At 45.8% G+C, this 19299-nt stretch overlaps 1 protein-coding gene across 2 annotated transcripts in view; it reads right to left on the reverse strand.

The window, feature by feature from the left end:
• LOC119650440 (carboxypeptidase N subunit 2) overlaps positions 1–19299 on the reverse strand; it is a 307216-nt gene that overhangs the window by 121006 nt on the left and 166911 nt on the right. The gene's annotated exons all lie outside the window — the stretch shown is intronic.

Genomic DNA, 19299 nt, shown 5'->3' on the forward strand with positions numbered 1-19299 from the left:
GTTTCCGACGTGCCTGCTCTACGGTGGACGCAATTAACATGATTATAAACCAGGGAAAAGGTGCACTGATTCTTGGCTGCTGCTGTGCTTTGTTGGCGTTGGATGTCAAAAATGCATTCAACTCGACCAACTGTAAGTAAAAATATAATGGGGTGCTTGCATTTCCCGTCCCAGAGGGAACTACGATAGCCGGCTTTACTGATGACCTACCAGTTGTTGTTGCAGCAAAACACCCGGAAGGAAAACTACCTCTCAGAGAGGACTCTCTGGCACGATACGGATGAGAGCCCCAAAGATTACATTGTCACAGCCGGTGTACCACAGGGATCGGTACTTGGTGGTCGGTGTTATGGAATATCATGTATAATATAATAGGGTGCTTGCTTTTCCCGTCCCAGAGGGAAGTCGATAGTCGACTTTGCTGATGACATAGCAGAGGTTGCTGCAGCAGAATACCGAGAAGATGTAGAGGTCTAAACGACAGAAACAGTAAGTCCAGAAAGGGCCGGGCTGACGTTGGCGGACGCGAAAACGGAAGCCGTGTTCATAACGAACTGCAAAAAGAATAACACTGTGAAAGCGGAAGTCAGTGGATATACGGTCGTATCCAAGCCGGCAGCTTTGGGGTACACCTGGAATATGCATACAAAAGGGTAGCCAATGCCACCACGGCACTTGCAAAAATGTTGCCAAATATTGGTGGAGCGAAACACTGCCGGAGGTTGGTGCTAACCGGAGTGCTGCGCTCCATTCTGCTCAACTCGTCACCTGTGTGGGCAGAGGCGCTTGCAAACTCTCAGAGACGGAAGCAGGTGAATTCGATTTACCAGCTGATGACTTTGAGGGTTTGCAGTGCTTTTAGAATCACATCAGATGAGACAGTATTGGTGGTGGCAGGCATGATCCCGGTTGACATTCTGGCCAAAGAAATGAGTGTACTATACCATGCAAGACGTATGGAGGGGCACGCAGATTGTAGAAATGCGGTAAGGTCAGAGTCGCATGATCTCTGGCAATGCAGATGGAACGAGTCTACCAAAAGTCGGTGGACGCATAGACTCATTCCCAACATTAGGGTGTGGTTTGACCGGAAACATGGGGAGACCAACTACCACATTACCAAGTTCCTCACGGGACACGGTGGCTGCTACAGGCAGTATCTGCACCGATTTGGGTTGGATGATTCTCCCAATTGTCTTAGGTGCGACGGCATACCAGATGATCCAGAAGATGTGGTGCGTCAGCGCCCAAGATTTGTAATGGAAAGGAGGAGCCTAAACCAGGTGTTGGGCAGGGGCTTGGGCCCGGAGATCTTAGTTGCGGAAATGCTGAGATCCGAGAAGAACTAGCTTACGATTTGTTCCGCAATTGTGAAAGTGCAGGAGGAATTGCTAAAGGAGTAAAGAAGGAGGAAAGCCGAAAGGACGAGTGCCTAAGAACAAACCTACCCCACGAAATAATAGCTAAACCATGGTCCCGCGAGGCTGGCGCTGGCGAGTCCGGAGGTGCCTATTAGTTGGTCCGATCTCCACACGCGCCCGCTGTAGCTCCAGCGTTTGTGCGGCGGAGCTGGCTGGACATGTCTTTCTAAGACTTTCCACCTCCGTATATAAATATAATTGTATATACCTGGCGCACCAGGTTAATCCCCACCTGAGTGGCAAACGCAGAGCTGCATATGACCAGGCGCATGTCATGGGTTTTTTTTGGCGTAGGGTAGGTGAATGCGTTTACGCATAGAGTGTTGAACTCCCGCAACAGCACGCTGGCGGACTACCAACTAAGCACCTCCCTGTCTTCAGAGAACTAGGCTGGAACCGTTTGATACATTACTTCGGGCTAGTCCTCCCGCTCTCCCGGCTTTGGGTTCCTTCAAGTCAGGGAATTCCTTTCACCAACGGGAGGGGAGTGGAGGAAGGGAGTTGTAGTTAGTTCAACATAATGCGCAATACGATTCTAGGTGCCAGCATCTCTCTGACAATGTTGTCTGGTGATAGCTCCCCTGTGTCTGCATAAAGCTGTTGGCGAAGACCGTCCCACCTCTCGCAAGAGAAAAAGGTGTGTTCAACGGCGTCCGCCACTCCATTGCAGAACACACAACCAGGAGATCGCGCCTTCCCAATCCTATGCAGGTAAGACTGAAAACCTCCATGCCCACTTAGAAGTTGGGTAAGGAAATAATCAATCTCACGGTGCGTTCTCTTCAACCATGGGTCTAATTTGTCGTTGAGCCGCGCAGTCCACCTGCCCCTTGGCTCATTTCGCCAAGAAAGTTGCCACTCGGTAAGGGTGCGTTGATGTTCTTCACGGGCAACCACTTCTCGTAAGGTTTCGCCTTTGTGGCGATAGAAAGCTTTGCGCTCCGTGGCGAGGAAGGCAACGGGGATCATTCCCGCGATCAACATTACAGCCGGTTCGGAGACGGTGCGATAAGCAGACGCCACTCGCAAAGCACTTGAGCAAGGCGTTTACGATTCACCTCCTTGTCAAGGGCACCAGTCCATACCTCCGCACCATTGAGAAGGACGGGCTGCGTTGCTCCCATGAGGAGACGTCTCCTAGTTAATATAGGGCCCCCGATATTCAGCATTAGCCGACTCAAGGCTGCGAATCCAGCTGCAGCTCTGTCCGCTTCTGCTTTGATTTGCTCGAAGAAACTCATCTTCGAGTAGAGTATTAAACCAAGGTATAGTCAACTCGCCGATCGCTATGGGATGCAAGGTCGGGATTCTCCTTCTGGTCTGGACTTCTTCGGTTTTTTCCAGCTCAAGGTTGAAACCGTGAGCAGTCATCCATCCGCTTGCTAGTCGCATCAATATGCGAAGTCTGCTCTGCGGCCGCAAAGGGAAACGTTCTACTTGTCCGCGGCTACTTATTTACAAGATTAACTTACGATATTTGTGCCTGCAGAGCTGCAAGCGACCAGGCGCGTGTCATGGGTTACGGATAATGACATGGCCTACCGCGACAGCTACGAATATCGCAAGTTAATCTTGTAAATAAGTATCCGCGGACAAGCAGAACGTTCCCTTTGTGTTCTTTCCGATTCTTCTTCCTTCCTTACCGATTCAAATCCGTAATCCGGGGTGAAGGAATCGACGCGCCTATCGGATGAATTGCAGTGAAGTTACACTGTATTTCAGCGGCTCCCCTCCGAATACCTTCCCTACCTTTGGAGGTAACCATGGGGCTTTGCAACATTGGGGGTCTGTTGCAAGGTTGAAAATTGGGGATAATATTTCAAATTCTTTTGATGGGATTCCAGGGACATCAAGACTGTACCCAACATGGCTAAGATGTTACGAAACCACGAAAGGAGCCTCGGACAGGATGGATTTTACAACGACAATGGATTAACGATTTGCACATTTTCTCATGGAAGGTGCACTCCTTGTACAGAGCGAATGCTGCTGAACAGCTAGCCGATACCCTATCCCAATATAAGGCTGATGTAAGAGCGTTGCAAGAGATGCGATGGAGAGGAACCGCTTTGTTGGAGAAGAGCCACTACATCATATATTATAGTGGCCACCCATTAAACCATGTGCTCGGAGTAGGTTTCTTAGTTAGCCAAAAAAGGAAACCGGTTGTTTTCGGGTTTGAAAATATAAACGAAAGACTATGCATTCTGCACCGCCAGAATGGCGCACACCGAGAGTTTGTGTCCACCACTTCGAAGGGAAAGTATTGATGGTCGCTTGCCGAGAAGTCTTCCAAAACTCGCCACCCGTCCACCAGCGATACCAGTGATTTCGACGCGAATGTTACGTCTGGAATGCTTCCCTCACAGCCCGGGGCGCCGGAACATTGGGGTGGATCCGGTGTTTAGAACTGCCAGTCTTGTTCACGCCGTCATTTCCAGAATTCGTTTCCCTCTGGAGTCTTGGGGAGCATGCCCCATTTAAGTGTTCTAGCATTGAAGACCAGGAGCCGTCCATCTGTGCCTAAGACGTTCTGCATAGGACGCAGCTCTCCTTTTAGTTGCAGGTGTTCGCTTTATGGCCTGCCTGACCGCATTTACGGCATTTTGTTTTTCTTTCAGGTCCCCGACAGGTGGTAGATGTGTGCCCATAATCCAAATATCTGTAACATTTGGTGGGGGCGGCCGGATTCGTATCCTATACACTACCCAACCAATTCTTATTTTTCCGCAATTTAGAAGCTTCCTCGCGTATTGCTCGGCAACTTCCATCAGAGCGAGTTTTTGGCCTCGAGAGTTTGCAGAGGTGATACCAATCCGGGCATTGGTTACCTCCGGATATTCGCACGTGGGTTCCAGGGTGGAAACCAAAGCTTTTTCTCCCAGAAGCCCCTTCACTGCTTCAAAGAAACTTTATTTATTGGCTTCAGACCTAGTTCCACTAGGACTCCACCACCCATCTTTTTACGAATGAAAACACTTCTGCTCGGTTATCTTCGGGTTCGATCTTGTAACGGGTTTCACTGAGGACTTCCGCAAAACTCTTGCCTTCCGTCGGCTTAATAAGCAGAGCTGGTGGTGTAGTCCTCTATTTCCAACTTTTCTTTTGGTGCTCCGTTCTTCGTGTCCACTTTAATTTTAGGAAGAGGGTTTTTTGATGGTGCGACGTTTTGTTGTCTCTTGTTCCTCTTCGCCTTCTTATTTTGGGGCCCTGGAGAGAACCTGAGTGAAGCCTCCTTCAGATGTTCCTTCCTACTTACGTTTTTTTCTCCAGTTCTGCAATGGGCTGTCTACGACCCGTTTGGTACTCGTACTGTTCTCGTCGGGAGGCGCGGTTGTTTCTGTTCTCTGTAGATTTCCTCTTGCTCTCTATGTCCGTCTATAATATGAAATCCTGTCCAAGAGCTTCTCCAGCTTCATTAGCCCGTTTTTCACCCCTTTGCTGACGTTTTTCTGGAGGAACGTCGCAGATCGCATGTGCTTTACAACTGCCGCGCATTTCCTAATAAGCCTTTCCTCTTCAGTTTGCCCCAGAGTAGTCGACTGCCCTCTAATTTGGCTTATATTCGAAACCATTTGGTTAGTTTCGACAGTTTCCACTGTGCCCCTTTCCGCAATTATAGCACTGCGTGGTATAGTCTGGGTTCCTATCTTCGTTGCAGGTGCCGCATCACTTTGCGAGTCCTTCTCTCGGTCTACGCGTCCCGATGTCTCGTCGGGTATTTCAGCCCTTGTTTCGTCCTTCGCTGGACGCTGGGGCGAACGGCCCATTTTTGTGCTGCGAATAAACGCGCCAACTCACTCTCCATTTCCACTATCTCCCCGTTTGATTTGTTTTTGTTCACCATTTAAATTGGTTACCAGCCCATTGTCTGCAAGGGAGCGTTTCGCAATAGTCAGGAATGGGTATACCCTCAGAGACAAAGCCCCTACTCCGTTCCCTTAGGCCTAGCCTACGATTAGCTGATCCCGGAACTCATGGACGGATCAGCGCTCGCAAGGGGCGACGCGGTCTACTAATACCGGTCCAATGTATATTACCCGACCAGGATTTCGAAGAGACTGACTCCTGCTACACGCCGCAACTACCATCAAGGCAGAGCTGGGCATACATCACCCCATCGCCGTCGACAAGGGGTTATCGATGGCTCCGGGGACTCCTGAGAAACTTTCTTGAGGCTTGTACCTAGGATGCACGTATCATGTACCGTAAGCGAGCCGTTAAGAATCGTTGACGCCCCCGGACGGAATGACGACCCCTGAAGGACAGCATAGCCAGGGTAAAACTGTACACGGTCATGAGGGAATTCGGTATCCCGACGAAATTGATAAGACTGACTAGGCTGACCCTGGCCAATGTGCGAGGGCAGATAAAAGCAGTAGGATCACTCTCGAGACCACTCAACATCAACAACGGTGAAGTGATTCGCGATGCCGATGTAAATGCGAGAGGCACAATTCTCTTCAAGTCCACAGTACTACTGGCCCACGCTGACAATATTGACATTATGGGAAAAACAACCCGAGATGTACACCTTCATCCAGATCAAGCAGGCAGCACGAGATCATGGGCTGCACATTAATGAAGGCAAGACAAAGTACATGGTGGCAACGTCACCGCCAAAACAACAACCGAAAGAACGAACACGAATCGCGCTGGTGAAACGAAAACAATGAGGATAGGAGACTACAACTTTGAAACCGTTGAAAATTTCTCCTAGCTAGGGTCGAAAAACACAACCTATAACAGCTATGACGATGAAATCCGCGCGCGATTGTTGGCAGCCAACAGAGCCTATTTGAGCTTACAAAAACTGTTTCGCTCGAAACGTCTCACCACAGGACCAAAGTTCTCACTGTACAAGACAATGATCTTACCAGTCCTCATGTATTCCTCGGAGACTTGGGTTTTTGGCAAAAAAAAGCTACGAATTCTTGGCGGCGTTCGAGAGAAGAATCCTCCGAAGAATTTTCGGCCCCCCACATGAGGATGGACGATTCCGTAGCCTACATAACAACGAAATCTAAGAGCGATACAGCGACCGCCAGGTTGGGCGGGTCATTTAATCCGTATGGATGAGGATGATTCGGTCCGAAAGTCTATAAAGGCAATATCTATGATAGAAAAAGAAATCGAGGCGGTCCCTCCCTAAGATGGAGCGATGACGTAGGTCAGGACGCCAGACAGCTTTTAGGGATATCGAACTGGTGCACCTCAGCGCAAAACCGGGGTGTTTGGAGTTCCGTATTAAGGCAGGCCTAGAACGGATACCGGTTATTACGCCGTTGATGATGATGAAGAACTCTGTCGATGATGGATAGGTAAGTAATAGTTCGATACTTGGAAAGTATTATGATTTCGAAAATATCGGGCTTTGCCCGATTGCGTAAAATCTGGGATCCATGCTACTTCTAAATTACAGTAGGTATAGGGCAGGCTTCGTATCCAGAACGAAAAGTATCTAAAGAGTAAACTGAATCTCCATATAAAAAAAAATTAAAATATTAAAATGTCATTACCGCATTGAAGCGAAGTAAAAACGTCGGCTTTGAAAATCTCCCTACAGACACACTCCACGCGGTATCAGCCATTTGTTTTTAAGTTTTGGAAATCGTATATCCACAGTATTGTAAGTAGTGAATGGTCATTAAAAGTTCGAAATAGCCTTGAGTGCAATTATTAAAAGGGTATTGGCGTGCTTCTCCTGGAACGCATTGTAACACGCCAAGCTTGGTCAATGGAGATTAGACTGGTTTCCATTCTGAATTTTGCTATACCGAACACATTCACAATCGAGCAAATTAACACTGGGAATCTCTGGGAAATTTGAAGTTCAAAAACTGGTTTGCATTCTTCTACTGATGCTATTCATGGCTGGAGAACGTAGTAGGATTCGATACAGGATGGGATTTTTTCTCAGACACACAACTACGTTAATGACATCAGCCTGCTCTATCACCGAGTCATGGATCTTGGCTAAACGGATCTAAATTCAGAAAAGAAGAGAAGAAATTTCGAAAATAACGGTAAAACCGAGGTTCTCAGTCTGCCTGGTCTTCGCAATCTTCCTATTTGCATTAGCGATATGCGATAACGTTCTGTCTTTGCTGCTATGTTATATGGGAGTATCAAATAAAAAGTGACTGTGATACTCAAATGCCCCTAGCTTTGGTGATTTTGTGTGGGTTCATGTCATTCAGGTAAATTCGGCTATAGCGAAAATTAATAAATCAAACAGGCAGAATGGCAACTTCATTAAGGGTCATACCTTGATATGTCGGGGTAGCCATCTTGCAGCTCTTGGCGTGCAACTTCCGCGATGATCTCAAGTCGAGCACGCCCGTTGATGATGGCCGAGATTGTATCGCTACGAGTAATAAAGCGCCTCCACCGTCGTTGCAGGAGCGGATGATAAAGAAGTCCTTTCTCTCTGCCCACTTCACCCCTTGCCTACGAAATCTGTTAATGTGATCCTAGAAGATTCTGGCGAATCGGCTGCAGTAAGCAAAGACATGCTATAAATTCCGGAAAGCCAGGGCAATCGTCAAGTTAGACAAGTCCGTCGGTTATATGTACCATAGCTTACATTTTTTATTCTCCTCACTAATATCAGTTCCCTCAATAAGTTATCTGTAAGAACGCAAAGTTTTGCCTTTTCTTCCCCTATCTCGTGACATGCTACAGATCTTCAGAACCGTTCAGGTTCAAGCTATCTATCCCACTTCCTTTCCCAACCCAGTTTGGAGCTGTTACGTCATTTGTGAATTCACTCGAACTGAAGCGAAAGTCAATGCCCAGCACTTTATAGTTAGCAAAAATATTCTGGACGTATATATGACATTGTATAATATGATGTGCTGGGCTACAGTAAATTCATATAAAAAGACATTTTATTTACTATAACTTTATTAACAAAAGGGCAATAACAAATATTATCAGGCGTACACAAGTTTGTAGTTAAAATAGTTATAAGCAAGTCGGTAATCGGAAACTTAGCATTCCAGGTATGAGAGGTGTAATCCCTCAATTAAAATTGTGCGATGATCAAAATTTGGTCAAAGTCGACCAAGAGAGGAGACCTATCCCAAAAACCCAAAAAGTTGGCCGGATCGACCTTAAAAATTCACAAATACTTAAGTTTCATTGAAGTGGCCTGCGCTTGCATGCTTTTTGCTCAATGCACAGGAACTAGGAGCAGGCTTTTGGATTCCTCACGCGTTATTTTTCAAAGTCATACATCAAATCCAAGAAAACGAATATCTCGTGAATCTATTGGAAAAAACACGCGAAGCTAAACTAGAACAATAACAAGTCGGAATACCGGAAGCTGCAGGGTCGCTCAGGATTTACTTGATCAGACCACGTTCGAATCTGAGATGGAAGTTGCCATCATAAGTGAACCGTATAGAAACCGTCACGGTGGCATATGGGCCACAGATTCGACTGGTGGAGCGGCGATATGGGCTTGCGGTCGACAAGCCATACAATGTACTCCAAGTCAGGCAGACAGTGGCTTCGTGTGGGCGAAAATAAGTGGTGTATATGTATACAGTTGCTACGCCCCACCAAGTTTGACGCTGTCGGAATTCGAGCAAGTGCTTGATAATCTTGTTCTCGACGCAAGGGGACGAAGTCCAAAGGCGATTGCTGGTGATTTCAATGCTTGGGCCCTAGAGTGGGGTAGCAGAGAATCAAATGCTAGGGGGCGCAGTTTATTAGAAGCTTTTGCGCAGATGGACATGGACTTGGCTAACGAAGGCGCCGTAAATACCTTTCAGAAAGGGGGGTCAGGCTCGATTGTAGACCTAACCTTTGTCAGCCCTTCGCTGGCGCGTGGTATGTTTTGGTGCGTCAGCGAACGCTACACCCACAACGATTACCAGGCAATCTTCTTTGAGAGATGTGTCGAGCCACAGGGCAAAGAGCTAGCATGCCCGAAGCCGAAAAAGATTTCAGGCTGGTCTGCAAAATCTTTAAATGAGCAGACCTTCATAGAGGTGTGGTTAGATCAACCTGATAAAGCAGGCACCTCGACGGAAAGAGCCGTCCATCTGGCCCAATGCATCGCCAAAGCATGTGACGCGTCCATGCCTAGGAGGTGCTCATTCCCCAGTAGAAGATCAAACTACTGGTGGAATGATGAACTGACCGGTCTTCGATCAGCCTGCCACCGAGCCAGGAGAGCGGCTCAGAGGGCGGTAGGTAGAGTCGATCAGGGGCAGAAAGAGTGCGCCTATCAAGCAGCCCGCAAAACCCTCAAGCTCGCCATCCAGCGAAGCAAGAGAAAATGCTTTAAGGAGCTCTGCTCAGAAGCGGACGTAAACCCGTGGGGGAGCGCCTATAGAATCGTGGTGGGACGATTTCGAGGAAGTTCATCTCCGCAGATTACGTGTCCCACCCTCTTGCAGAAAATCATCCAGGGGTTATTCCCTCAGCAAGAGGAGAGCACCGACACATTCCAACCACCTCTGAATGTGGCGGCAATTCCACCAGTCACCAGAGACGAGCTGTTGGATATCTGCGGTAGAATAGGAGACAATAAAGCGCCGGGACTGGACGAAGTACCGAATAAGGCCCTTAAGCTTGCCGTGAAATCCAGACCGGACGTGTTCACTGAGTTGTTCGAAGCGTGCGTGTCCGAGGGGATATTTCCAGCGGCATAAAAGCGACAGAAGTTGGTACTTCTGTCTAAGCCTGGTAAACCTCCAGGTGAACCATCGTCATACCGACCCATATGTCTTTTGGACACTGTGGGGAAAATACTAGAGCGGGTAATCTATAATAGATTACTCCCGGTTGTTGAGAGCCAAGGCGGCCTTTCAGATCGGCAGTATGGGTTCCGTAAAGCCAGATCAACCATCGATGCCATCAAATTGGTTACTGGCTTGGCCGAAGATGCAATCCACGGAAAGGGTGGTTCCAGCAAATATTGCGTGGTAGTAACCCTGGATGTGAAAAATCCATTCAATTCGGCCAATTGGAATCTAATTCGGAAATCCCTAGCGAAGGTTGGTATTCCCGCCTATCTTGCCGCAATTGTCGATAGTTATTTAACTGAAAGGAGGCTCTGGTACGACACTGATGACGGACCGCAGGAGTACGTCGTTTCCGCGGGTGTCCCACAGGGCTCCGTATTGGACGCACTACTGTGGAATGTACAACGATATACTTAATCTTCCCCTTCCGGAGGAAGCCACAGTGGTGGGTTACGCTGACGACATTGCACTGGTTGTTGTCGCAAAGCATCTGGAAGATGCTGAGTTATACTCAAGCGAAGCAATCAGTGCTGTTAAAAGTTGGCTAAAGAGCTCAGGTCTGACACTGGCGGAGGAAAAAACAGAAGCGGTCCTCATCACGAAGCGCCGGAAGAGAAACTACGCCTGTATAAGAATCGGGAATCATATCATCACTTCCAAGCCAACCATCAAATACTTGGGGGTGGTGATAGACAGGAAGCTCAGTTATAAGCAACACGTGCTGTATGTTTGCGATGGATCGTCCACTGCTAGTACGGCCCTGGCGAGGATGATGCCGAAGAGTGGGAGGGCCACGGTATACCTTTAGGTTGCTTATAGCCAGGGTGGTGACCTTAATCATGCTCTATGCGACCCCAGTTTGGAGGGAGGCACTGGAGATGTCAGTTAACACTGACAAACTGATTGCAGTATACAGGAGGACAGCCTAGAGGGTATGCTCTGCCTTCAGGACTGTCTCAGATGATGCAGCATTCGTCATCTCTGGAATGATGCCGATTGACATCTTGGCAGATGAGATGGCGAATATATACAATCCGAAGCCAACCTCTTTATCATCGCGAACGAAGAAGACTTAGAGGCAAAGATCCATAAATAGATGGCAAGAGCGGTAGGAACGCTCGGGAAAGGGTCGGTGGACTCACAGGCTCATTCCTGCCATCAAGGAGTGGTTGGAGAGACGACACGGTGAGATTAATTATAATCTCACCCAGTTTCTCACGGGACATGGAGGATATCTCCAATATCTTCACAGGTTTAATTTGGAGACTTCACCCGACTGTCCAAATTGTGATGAAGTCCCAGAGGACCCAGAGGATGTATTCTTCCACTGTCCGAGATTTGTGGAAGAAAGGAGGAACCTAGAGGAGACTCTAGGGGAGGTGCTGGTACCAGAGAATCTGGTGCCGAAAATGCTACTACCTCAAGAGAACTGGGATGCGGCCAACTCCATGATCGCATTTTTTCAAGATAAACTGCGAAAGGCAGAGGAAAGGAGAAAAGCGCGGTCACGTGCGCCGCCGAAATGGGATTAAGCTAGAGTGAGCTGACTCCGCCCCGTGATGTAATACCTTATGGTGGTTCCGCGGGGCAGGGAGGGAGTCGGGGGTGGATTTAGTGGGTAAAAATCCCACACGCTGGTGTGTCCATACCAGTGTCTTTTGAAGATTTCCACCTCCTCAAAACAAAAAAAAAAAAGACAGACAGACGGACAGACAGACAGACAGACATCGAATCGATTCTAATAAGGTTTTGTTTCACACAAAACCTTAAAAAATTAAAAATACCGCAGCTGCCATGAAACTTCTAAGCTGCACTAAACTACAATCATTCGACTAAATTTCTGAAGGTATAGACCAATCATTCGACTAAAAGAACTTCAATCAACAGAAGCCGAGAAATTCGCAGAACAAAGTGAAACACAACAGAAGGACGTCAATCAACAACTTCCAGGCATTTGTAATGAGATATTTGAATTGTGGATGGTCAAAAGACCATCCTAAGTGGTCGGAGACAACGAAGAGGGAGAAACCCCAATCCCAAAAAAAACCTAGAAATATGGCGAAATCGATCGTGAACATCCGCTCGCAAACAGTGAAGCTCCATCTCAGTGCTAAATCGATACATGCTTACACGCCTCTGTGCTAGCCAGGCTCGGGAATGTCGGGGGAGTCCTTTGAGCACTTCAATCCTTTACGTGTCATTGTATAAAATTCACATGTCCTTTCCGGTGCGTGGTATCCCGAAAAAAAACACAAACACGGGGATTCAAAACCCCGGCCGTAACGGATCACTTCCTCAATCAATGTTTCCCCCGCCTCAGATGTATTATGTGGAGTGGCCTCTGAGGTTCCCACCCTAACTTGACATCCATCCTGTAAAAAGAGTTCTATGGGATTAAGGAGGAGAAAGGAAGAAGGAAGTCTGAACTGACGAGATAATTAGTTAGAGTTCACGGAGTTATGATCCAAATGTAAGTGCAACCATTGTCGACGGAGCACTTCGATGGAGCTTCAATAATTGCGGACCTTTACGACCAATTTCGTCATCTTTTTAGGTTTCTTGGTCACCTCCGGCCACTTAGGTTGGCCTTTTGATTGTCGAAAGTGTTATTAAAAGTCATTGCAAATGACATCCAACGTGGGAGCCAACATTTCCTAGGTTCTGGTTACTTGAATCAGTGGAAGATAATATTTCAGTTCACAACTTCGTTTTGGTGTGTCACATAAACAAAAAAAATTCTCAAAATTTTTCCCGGCTAGAATGCACGCGCAATTGACTTCATCTTTCAAGTTTAATGTTTCACGACTTTTTCTCCAGAAGCAAGTGTTCCTTAGCCCCAATTTTCCTTTCCAACTTGTAGAGTAGAGTTTCCTGTCCTACCCTCGGTAGTATACCACAAAAGCTAGTCCTCCAATATCAATTTCTAGCCAGTGTGGAAACCTCAAAGGCCGCGCATGAGTAGAATTAATATAATAATAATCGTTGGCGCAACAATCCATTTCAAATGAATGAAATTTGTATCGTGATTTGACGTCGGATACCAGTCGACTCAGCTGTGAATAAGCACCTGAGTCAAATCAGGGTAATAATCTCGGGCGAACGCAATGCTGACCACACGGCCTCCAACAGTATACTGTAGTGTACCATTACGGTTTTGAATGAAGTGCTCAACACACTTCAAGGCCCTGATCCAATATGGATTGTTGTGCCAACGATTATAATTATTATATTAAATACGACTAGTCTAATATATAAATATATCTATCTGAATTGAATCAGCCAATGGATATCGAATTGGTGGACCTCGATGCAAAACCAGGATGTCTGAAGTTCCTTATTAAGGCAGGCCTAGACCGGATACCGGTTGTTGCACCGTTGATGATGATGAATGGAGGACTGCGTTATGAAATTGCTTCCCGCATTAACGCAACCTGGATGAAGTGGCATTCTACAACTGATATTCTTTATGATCGACGTATCAACGAACGTCTCAAATCTAAATTTTACCGCAATGTCGTCCGTCCTGTCGCCCTCTATGGTTCTAAGTGTTGGCCAACTATAAACGACAATGAACGGCGTCTTGCGGTAATGGAGACGAAGATGTTGCGTTGGACTAGTGGCGTGACACGTTTTGATCACGTCGTTACGGGGTTGCACCAATCGTGGAAAAATTGCGAGAGAGGCGTCTTCGATGGTATGGTCACGCAATTCGTGCTAACGAGAATTCACTTGCCAAGATTGGTCTGAACATCGAAGTCGATGGTAAACGACTAAAAGGCTGGCTGGCTTCATACGCTGGATGGGGATTTAAAAGCCTCGAGATTGCACCCAGATCAGGCATTCGATTGAGCCAAATGGCGAAACCGACCACGACGAGCCGACCCCGCTTGTGAAAGGGACAAAGGCTGAAGAAAAAGCTATAATCATTTCCAAAAGAGAAATCAGAATCATAATCCTGAACCTCATAATAATTTATCCCAACAACCTAAGCCAGAACCAATGTACAAGCATAATACGGGACAAACTAACAGGGAATTTTGATACTTGTCAAATCGTTTAGCCATCCTCAAAAAACGCAAACATTAAACGAATATAACAAAATAAAATAGAAGTCATTAATAGAAAACGCACCTTCAGAACACCAAGAAACCGTTTTGAACGGCTTACCACACTTAAAAAGGTCGAAATACCGGAAGCTTGGTGCGTCCTGTACACAGGTTTTGCATTCATCTTATATGAGCAACTCTCTATACACATTTTTCCGTTCGTACATAACTAAGAAAGCAAAATATTCCTTCACATATTACTACACAAATTATGCTCATGTACATACATATTAAAGGCATAAATATTATGCTCATCCTATTAGCATAAACGTGAATATTATTTGTCTTGGGGCGAATCTGTACGCGGAAAATGTACCTGCATGCATTTATTATGTTAATTCAATCATGCAATTGATGCCGCCAAGAGTGCACTTACCTCCGGCTTGAATTCTATTTTTATGAATTGAAGATTCGGAAATAATGCTAGTGACAATAGTTTTCTAAACGAATTCTTGCTAATTCACCTCATTCAAATGTAACAGCCCAAAACGATAAATGCCGCCATTTTGCAAATGACGCAACAAACTCTCTCTCACGCAATACAAGAGTTATTGTATATTGCCTGCCGTGTAACGAACTCTCACTGCAGACGGACGCAGTCGCTCCGCTGTTGTGTTTAGGCCAATATTCAAGTAACTAAAAACAACTCGGGAAACCGGAAGCTGTAGGTTTCAGGTGTGAAAGGTTTTGTGTATTTCTTTTATAAAGACATTTGAGTGTGCATTTGCCTCAATAGTACGCAGTACGTAATATATGCATATTTTATGTGCGAATATCCACATTCAGTCTTGAATTTGCAAAGAAACGCCAATTTTGACCTATTATAACTTTGTTAGTAATAGTAATACTAATTGCACAAAACTTGGCAAGATCATACTCTATGTCATACCCTATATTGCTGTAAAATTTCGTGCTGCAACAATAAACCTAAGAGGGTTTTGCAGTTAATTACTAAAAATTATAGTAATATACAATTATTACTTTTATATGAACAGATGTTTGTATGGAGGATAATTCGGAGCCTAAGAACCATATAGTGGCAGCCTCTTGATTTTCTCCAAATTTTGTTGGGTAGTTTCTGCGAATAGTCCGTTAAAGAAATGACCACTTTCGACCCCCGCACCAAATGTCAAAACTGAGACCCGCTTCGAAAAGTACTAGCCGAGATCTATCATCTGATACCCCACATTTGATGGAAAAAAAATGTACACCACTCCCTTGGCATGGATGAGAATCTCCCTTAAATTCGATGTAGAATTATGTAACTCACTGTATGCGTGACCGGTCACAGTTCCCACCTTTCCACTAAATTTGTTTCGAATCTCTACAACCGTCTCCGAGCAAAATGATTGCGACAGACAGACAGGTAGACAGTAAACCGATTTTAATAAGATTTTGGTTTACACAAATCCTTAAAACCGGTTTTAATAACCTTAAAAACTGTAAAAGAAAAAAGAAAGTGTCTCCATGAACCCCGCCGTTCATATAAGTTCAGTTTATACATATAATGACGACGTGTTAGAGTGCAATAAATTTACGTGAAATGCAATATTTTGACTTTCAATAACTTTGTTAACAATAGTTGGATTGCGTTTCAGAATTATGTCCTATATTATCGCCTAAACTGATGCCAAATTTTGTACTCCTACGATCAACTTATCAACGGGACATATTTTGAGGCATAGAATTCATTCAGAGCATCATTGTGAGTTTTTTCAGGTTTTTCGGTTGGATAGGTTCTGAGAACGAGACCTGTTTCACTTTTCGGGGACACATTTTGAGCCCTCATTCCCCTATGTTACACCCTATATCAAAAGTAAGATCAGTTTCTAAAAGTACTAATCGAACCCTTTCATTTGATAATGCACGCGACGATATTCTGTGAAAAAAATGTACACCCAATTTCGCATATATAGGGAGCCTCCCTTCAAACTCAACACAAAATGGCGTCACTAGATGCATGGAAAGGGTTACACGTGCCACATGTTCTCACCGAATTTCGTGATGATCGGTTCAGTTGATTCGAGGTAAATCGGGTGTGACTGGTTGAAAGACAGACAGATGGACAGACCGGCAGGCGGACAAACAGAGGATTTGCCAGACCTCCCATCAGCGGCGATCTCAGGTGCCGGATAGAAACGTACCTTTTGATTTGTAAATAGGTGTTCATTCACTGTTCTTTCCTGATTGAGAACGATACGCAAAAAATAAAACTAACATGGACGAATTGAGAAGGAGTTAAGTTACAGTGCAGGGGCACGGAACTCCAGTGCGGCTTTAAGGGAGTGAGCAAATGGACTCCCGACCGTCGATATCCCTCGACCGCAATGCCTCGGTAGTGGACACCTTGTCGACTGTGTTATCTAATGCTACAAATGTTTTAGGAGAAGGAAAAGGAGATATTCAAACGAAGCATAACTCTGCCAAGAAGACCAATTGCAATAGCCACCTAGAATGATGGGCTAAAAGGAGACAGCTGGTCAAAAAAGGCAATTTCGATACCGATCGGATCTGATCAAGAGGTACTCTAGCAGCAGGAGAAGCTCATCAATTTTACGATCTCCTCCAATACCAAAGATGGCAAAAGAGAAAACTCATTGGAGCTTAGCAATTGAAAAAGGTGAAGAAGTCTGTAAAAGGAATAATCTGGCCAAGACTCACCGAGAACAGAATCCTTACCCAGAAGAACTATCTTTTATGCATCTCCCGGCTAAAATATTTGACCTGTCCGAATACATTAAGCACAAACACAACGTGACCCAAGCAATTAAAAACATGGTGAGAAGAAAGAAAACCTAAGCAAAAGCCGAATCTCAGCCCCAACAGTGTCACAGGCGATCCAAGTCACCCGAAAGCACAAGATCACCGACCTTCAATCAGGTAAGAGAGTGCGAGGCAATGAGGGGGAAGCTTTAGGGTATCCACAGGCACCAAAAAAGAACCAAGTCGGGAAACCGGAAGCTGGACACTTCAGCCTAGGCACCATATAGTGGCAGCCTCTTGATTTTTTGCAGGTTTTTCGGTTGGGTAATTTCTGAGGCTGGGTACTTTAAAGAAATGATCACTTTCGACTCCTGCACTCCACCTTTCCAACAAATGTCAATATTTACACCGCCTTCGCAAAGTACTAAGTGGGACTTTTCGTTGATTCCCCGCATGACTATATTTGGTGAAAAAAAAATTGCACCCACTCTTTGCATATACCCCTCTTAAATTCGTTCCACCAAATTGGGTGTCAATCGCTATAACTGTCTCCGAGAAAAATGCATGTGACAGATAGACAGACAATAAACCGATTCTAATAATGTTTGTTGTTGTTTGCTTCAAATGCCTAGTGTTTGAACACTTCCCAAAGGCATACACCAACGGCATGGTCCGATCGATGAAGAGACCCCAAAAGCATTTTGTGCGAAGGAAAGGAGGGACGAGGCAATCGCCATATCGCCAGAAGTGATAAATGCCTGGAATTTAGGAAAGCGTTAAACGCAAGTAAAAGAATGAGATCAATATAAATAAACTTCAATCATTGCAGGGTCGCTCAGGATTTGCTTGTGCAGACCACTAACGAATCTGCAATGTAGATTGCTAAACATTGACGATGGTGTATGGGTCACAGATTCGGCTTATCAAGCCATTCAATATAGCAAGGGTCAGGCGGTTAGTGGTTTTCTGTGGACAAAAATAAGCGGTATATTCATATACAGTTGCTACGCCTCACCGAGCCTCACAGTGCCTGAGTTGGAAGACCTGTTAGACGATCTTGTTCACGACGCAAGGAGACGAGGTCCAAAGGTGATAGCCAATGACTTCAATGCGTGGACCATCGAGTGGGGCAGCAAAGAGACTAACGCTAGGGGCAGTGCTTATTAGAAGCATACTCCCAGTTGGATGTAGTTCTAGTCAACGAAGGCGATGTAAACACTTATCGGAAAGAGGGAGCTGGTTTAATTGTAGGTCTGATTTTTGTCGCTGGCACGTGATATGTCCTGCCAGTTAACGAGGACTTCACTTACAGTGACAACCAGGCAATCACATTTGAACTTAGGACGGAGCCTCAGGGCAGGAGACCCGCACACACAGGATGGTCTGCAAAAGCGATGGATGATCAAACATTCGCGGAGATGTAGTTTGACCTGCCTAACAAAGCAGGCACCTTCACGGGTAGAACTCCCCATGCCACACAAAGCATTTCTAAACCAAGTGACCCTTCAATGCCTAGGAGATACTCATTTCCCACTAGAAGACGCAATTATTGGTGGAATAGTGGAGTTGCCAACATTCAATCGATTTGCCACAGAGCCAGACGAACGGCCAAGAGGGCAATAGGTAGGATCGATCAAGGGCACAAGGAGCATGCCTAGAGGGGAGCCCACAAGAACCTCAAGCTCACCATCCAACGGAGTAAGAGCTAATGTTTTAAGGACCTCTGCTTGGAAGCGGATATAAATATGTGGGGTAGCGCCTATAAAATCGGTATAGGACGATTCGGTCGCTGTTCATCACCACAGATCACGTGCCCCATGCTTTTGCTGAAAATAATCTAGCGGTTATTTTCCCAGCAAGAAGGGGGTGCTGACTTCTTCCAGCGCCCCCTGAATGTGACGTCGATTCCACTAGTCACCAGGGACGAGCTGCTGGACATCTGCAGTCGAATAGCCGACAGCAAAGTCTGGGCAGTATACTGAAAAAAGCTTGCCGACAAATGTAGATGCCATCAAATTGCAAAATGCAATGCACGGCACGAGTTATACCAACATGGTGGTGACCATGAATGTGAAGAATGCATTCAATTTGGCCAATTGGAACTTTATATGAGAGTCTCTGGCGACCATTCGTGTTCCCACCTACCCCGTTTGCTATTGTAGATAATGCCAATTGACATTCTGGCAACTGAGATGAAAAGTAGGGGAAAAAACCGAAAGGAGATATCCATAAGCAAGTGGTAACAGCGATAGTAAACTCTAGGTGAAGTGCTATCACTAGAAAATTTTGTCCGGAGAATGGTAGCTTCCCAGG

Source organism: Hermetia illucens, chromosome 1 (assembly GCF_905115235.1).
Source record: "Hermetia illucens chromosome 1, iHerIll2.2.curated.20191125, whole genome shotgun sequence".
In the NCBI taxonomy this organism is placed as follows: Eukaryota; Metazoa; Arthropoda; class Insecta; order Diptera; family Stratiomyidae; genus Hermetia; species Hermetia illucens.